This window comes from Dasypus novemcinctus, chromosome 3, assembly GCF_030445035.2.
Source record: "Dasypus novemcinctus isolate mDasNov1 chromosome 3, mDasNov1.1.hap2, whole genome shotgun sequence".
Classification (NCBI taxonomy): Eukaryota; Metazoa; Chordata; class Mammalia; order Cingulata; family Dasypodidae; genus Dasypus; species Dasypus novemcinctus.
In genome coordinates, this window is record NC_080675.1 from 172,859,033 (window position 1) to 172,864,718 (window position 5,686).

General features: G+C 38.6%; 1 pseudogene; it reads left to right on the top strand.

Annotated features, from left to right (window-relative positions):
• The first annotated feature begins 738 nt into the window (after positions 1-738).
• On the top strand, positions 739-1,704 carry LOC101412939 (probable G-protein coupled receptor 160; annotated as a pseudogene).
• Positions 1,705-5,686: the final 3,982 nt, after the last annotated feature.

The following is a 5,686-nucleotide window of genomic DNA, read 5'->3' on the forward strand; positions in this document are numbered from 1 at the left end:
AGGCTCTCCCACACAGATGGTGCTCATATGGTTTCTCTCCAGTATGAGTCCTCATGTTTTCTAAGGTCAGAACAACAGGTGAAGGCTTTCACACAGAGATGACATCCATAGAGATGACATTCTCTCCAATGTCCGATCCATTGTGTTGTCACTGATGTGATGGGAGATGCATCTTGGCAGGGCACTCCTTGCGCACATCAGCACTGCGCATGGGCCAGCTCCACACGGGTCAAGGAGGCCCGGGGCTTGAACCGCGGACCTCCCATGTCGTAGACAGACGCCCTAACCACTGGGCCAAGTCCACTTCCCTCTTATGTTTTTTAATGTGACATTTTATGTGATCTATTAACTTTAAAAAAAGATAATTAAAAAATTCAATTAAATTAAAAAAATACATTGACTTATGTATTTATCCGATGAGCTTGAGCTGCTGCCCTGGGGGGCGAGGACCTCAGGAGGTGGCGGCAGCGACCGGCCAGCTGAGGAAGGTCCTGCCGGGAGGAAACGTGCCTGCCTTGCCCCACGCTTGAGCAAATGACTTGGAGCTTCCTCACACAGCATTGATACAGCAAAATGAAATGCAAGAAACAGAAGTGGATAACTGAGGGCAGTAAAACAGAAATAAAATAGGAAAAAAATAAACAGCCAGAAAGCCCCACTGGAGAGAGTCTGGGATGGAAAATAAGGTGAAGGAGTATTTTACCGTATGTGTTTCGGCAGGCCTTCTGAAATCTAACGAAAACGGTGACTGCTCTTTCTGCAAAGAACTGCTCTTTTCAGTACCAGGAGCATGAAACAAACCAGCCCCGAGATGTTAGCTGTCTGCTGTGCTTGTTTACGCTGGGGAAAACATTGTTAAAAATCCTCATACTAGGAATGACAAGAAAAAACACCTCTCAACATTTTAGGGAATATTTTTGTATTCTGTTAGCATTCATCGATCTTTTTTTGGTAAACATTTCCCTTCTATCCTATTTCAGAGATTTTACATTTTTAGGCATTAGATTGACTAAATATCATGTCTGTCAATTTTCTCAAATTATTTCTTTCATTTATGGGTTTTTGCCATATCCAGTTGTCCTGTTGACTTGTATAGATTATTGCCTGCTTTCTCCAAAACCACCAAGTTTCCTTGTGTCAAATATTGTTTTATTTCTTTATAAAATTTTTGTCTGGAATTCAGTACTTGCTTATGTCTTGGGAGAACATTCTTGTCAATGTTCTTTCCATGTCAGCGTTCAGAGTTACTGGCTGCCATTTTCCACGGGGAGTGTTTTATTTATTGCTTTTCTAACCTCTTAGTCGGAAGTTGTTACCTTGGTATGGGCTAAAAGTGTAACTTCATGTATGAGTGTGGCTGTCTTACATTTTCCCTTTCTATCCCACTCTAGTTACATAGTAAAGTCTAAAAAACTACTCCGACCCAAGCTCATTACCTGGTTCCCATTTGTGCTACTTCAGATACTCATCCTTTTATTTAAAGTACTGATTCTGGCTTGTATTGAGATGAACATTTTCTGGTTGTACTTTGTGAATAGTTTTCCCATTGCTATGGTATATTGGTTTAATTGTCACAAGCTTAGTTTAAGAGACATTGCATTACCTGTGGATCCATGAGTCAGCTGGAAGTGCTGCTTCATTCCATTTAAAATTCATGATCTTGAGGACATTAAAAAGCCCAAGTCAATAATAATTTGTTATTAGATTATATGTTAAGACTAATCAAATCTTACAACTATGATAAGAACCACAATTTTACAAACAGGAGAGAATGATGTAAGATATAGAAAAATGCTTAGTTGCATAATGGTAAAGTGGTGATTGGGAGTTTGATCCTTAATGATTTGAAGAAATAAATATGACCTGAACTGAAGCTTTTTCCTTTGTTTTTATACATTTACAGAATGTCTTTTGACACTATGATATTTTTTTAAATTTTTTTTTTTTTAAATGAAAGAATCCCAGGATAAGTTTTTCATGTTCAGGAATGTTGCATGTTACAAACATTAATTTGTTATTACCACAAAAGTAGAATGAGTTGACATTTAGCCGTATTGATGTTTGTGTTAGCCAAAAAAGTAATGGATGCAAACTGTTATGTAAATCTGAGAACACTGCCAAATTTAAGACATGAACTTAAATGAACATTTTTATTAAATTCAGAGCAACACAATCAAGATCATATTCTTAAATCAATTTGGTATCAATATTCTTTTTTTTTTTTAAGATTTATTTTATTTTTATTCCCCCTGTGCCCCCTTGTTGTTTTGCATTCGTTATCTTCTCCCTTTGTCCATTCGCTGTGTGCTCTCTGTGTCTGCTCGTCTTCTCTTTAGGAGGTACTGGGAACCAAACCTGGACCCTCCCACATGGGAGAGAGGTGCTCAATCATTTGAGCCACCTCAGCTCCCTGCTTTGTTGAGTCTCTCATTGTTTTTCCTCTTTGTGTCTCCTTGTTGCGTCATCTTGTTGTGCCAGCTCGTCACCCTTGTCTATTACACCAGCTTGCTCTTTTTCTCCAGGAGGCACCAGAAACTGAACCTGGGACCTCTGATGTGGTAGGCAGGAGCCCAATCACTTTAGCCATATCCACTTCCCTCAATGTTCTTTAGTGGAAAGTGGAAGGCTAACTGAAATTAAATTTAACTAATTTTTATAATATATCCTGCTTCTTATGAATATATTTGAATGTTCCTGGAAGAAAAGAGTTTGGTTTGCTTACCTGAAAGAATTGGGAGTAGGAACTAGGTCTTGCAGTTTTAATTTAAGCAGCATACTTGCGTATCACATCATAACCAGATAGCAATGCATCACTCTCTAAAAGTAAAGCAGAGTTTCTCAACCTTGGCACTATTGGCATTTGGGATCGGATAATTCTCTATTGTGGGAACTGGCCTGTACATTTTAGGATGTCTAGCAGCATCTCTGACCCCTACCCACTAGATGCCAGTACCACTCCCTCCCCTAGTAGTGACAATAAAAAATGGCTCCAGACATTGTACAAAAGTAATTTCAAAACTTTTCGTCTAAACCCAGCATTTTCTAAATCGGTGGCTTTTCATTTTTCAACACCTATCTAGTCAGATACATTTTTACATCATTACCTTAACAGTTATATATGTACTTAAGTGCATCTATGTCATAATACTTACCCTTACATATTATACACAGATACATTCTAGAGTGTCTTTTTTAAATGATAGTTGTGATTCACTAAATTGAGTTCATGATCAACAAGTGCTGTGGCCCACTAACAAATAATGGCAAAAGCTTAGGAAGTACTTCCTGTGTACCAAGCACTGTTTTAAGTGCAGCAACTGTTTTAATCCTCACGACAATTCTAGCAAGTGGGAACTGTCATTATCAATTCCTTCTTACAGGTGAGGAAATTAAGACATAGAAGTAACTCAAGATCATGCGACAGGATACTGGGGGAGTTGGGATTCACCCCAGTAAGTCTGGCTCCAGGGCTCAGGCTCTTCCTTGCTAGGCTACCCTGCCCTGCCTACCATTAGTCCCACTCATTGTTCCTCAAAAGAATGGTTGCATAATCGAATGAGAAGAATGCTTTTCCTTTATTTTTCACGTGAAAACACGCCATGCCCACAGACTTCTTAAAGGCCTTTGAAGTGGTCGGTAAAGAAACCTGTTGAACTTTCCTTGACCCCACAAGCCCTTTTCAGTGAACACTGGTCATTTATGAAAGACAATTTGGGAAATGCTGCTGGATAACTAGTCATGAACTCTTTGAGTTGCAAGTACTATGAACCTAACCTAAGCCAGTCAAGAAAAAGCTGGATATTGGAAAGACAACAGAGTGACTCACTTGGAAAATCTCTCTGGGTGTAGGTTTCGGTTTTGGTTTTTCACAACAGCTCGGGGCTTTATTTTCCCAATTTCTAAGCATTTCCCTCCAGTTTCAAATGTAAAACTCCAAGGAATGACTACTTGGCCTAGCTTGAAACATTTACCCACCTCAGCGATCAGGGTTAGTTAGCAGAAGACATTACAGGGTAGAGAAATAACCCCTACACTGAGAGACACTAACTTAAAAAGTGTTCAGAGAAAACAGTGAGGGCTAAACATCGCATTGCTCTATAAGAACCAAGTGCTTAGAATGAGCCAACTGCAGCCAAGGCCAGTCGAAATACTGACATGCTCGAGGAAACAACTGGGTACCTTGAAATTATTTAGAAACCCAGACCCCGGCCCCCTCTACTTTTCTGTGTCACTTTCTCCTCTGAATGTAGCTCTTTCTAGGTGGCCAACACATGGGATTGAAATATTTTAAAATATATTATACTCAATTAGTAAAGGTTGATACTCTCTTTAAAAATTTTAAATCAAGAGAATTTATAACTATTTCAAATCCTTCGCTGAGATTCTTTTATTTACTATGAAAGAGGATAGCCCCTGCCTCAACAACTAAAAGAGAAAAAAAAAAAATTCAATAGACCAGTCAACTAGAGGAGGTTTTTATTTGTAAAGAAATGGACTTACAACTGGTCTACAATATATTCTTGTATTATAAACAATATAAATAAATGATCCTGTAGGCCCACTCATCTTTCACCCAGCCCCTCATGGAGCAATGTTACAATATTGTATGTGAAAATGTGCAGATAACAAAGGGGCAATTATAAGCAAATTTGAGCAGCAGAATATAAGGTGCTTACATTTAATGGCTAATTTTGCCATTAACAAACGTCTGAATGTTCATTTTTACTTCATTTGATCAGACACAACAAATATGAAAATCTGAAATTCATACACATCCTACTTGTTAATATAAAAGTGCTTTCACTTTTTTTTTAAATATAGCAAGTGGACAATCTTTTTACATAGATCCTGGTGTGCTCTTATCATGTAAAATTAATTTTATTTTCAGGTTATATATGTTAAAACTGAAGCTATAGGGGAAGTAGATGTGGCTCAAGCAGTTGGTTGCTCACCTGCCACATTGGCCGTCCTGGGTTCAGTTCCTGGTACCTCCTAAAGAAGATGAGCGAGGCAGTGAACTGGCTACTGGGCTGGCATGGCGAGCTGACACAACGAGACGACGCAACAAGATGGTGCAATGAGGAAACACAATGAGAGATACAACGAGTAGGAGCAGAGGTGGCTTAAGCCATTGGGCATCTCCCTCCCACGTGGGAGGTCTCGGATTTGGTTCCTGATGCCTCCTAAATAGAAGACGAGCACACAATAGACTGGGAGCAGACAGCGAGCACACATAGCAAGGGTGGCGAGTATAAACAAATAAATAAAATAAATCTTAAAAAAAAAAACTGAGGCTATAGACACCAATCTAATGCTCTAAGTGTTCTAAAACTATTTTCTTTCCTATAAGGAGGACTCTAATACAACATCCTATGTAAAGAACACATCTACATATAATCTTAACATTTGTTGCTGTAAAGATTAAAAATAATGCTTTCCTCCTCTTAGTGGTGCTTTTTTTTTCCATCCTGGATGGGTTATCTTTTCAAGATTTTAATAATATGAAAGTCCTCTTGTAGAACAATGGGAGGCACCAAAAGGGGGAATAAAAAATGTTAACATGCGCCTGAAGCATCAAAAAACAGTTTATCCCAACAATTTGCCTTTGTTAAATTTATTATTTTCAAAATGTTTAACAAGCACAAAGACAAAAAGTACTAATTCACCGAAGGATCCTGGAAAGCCT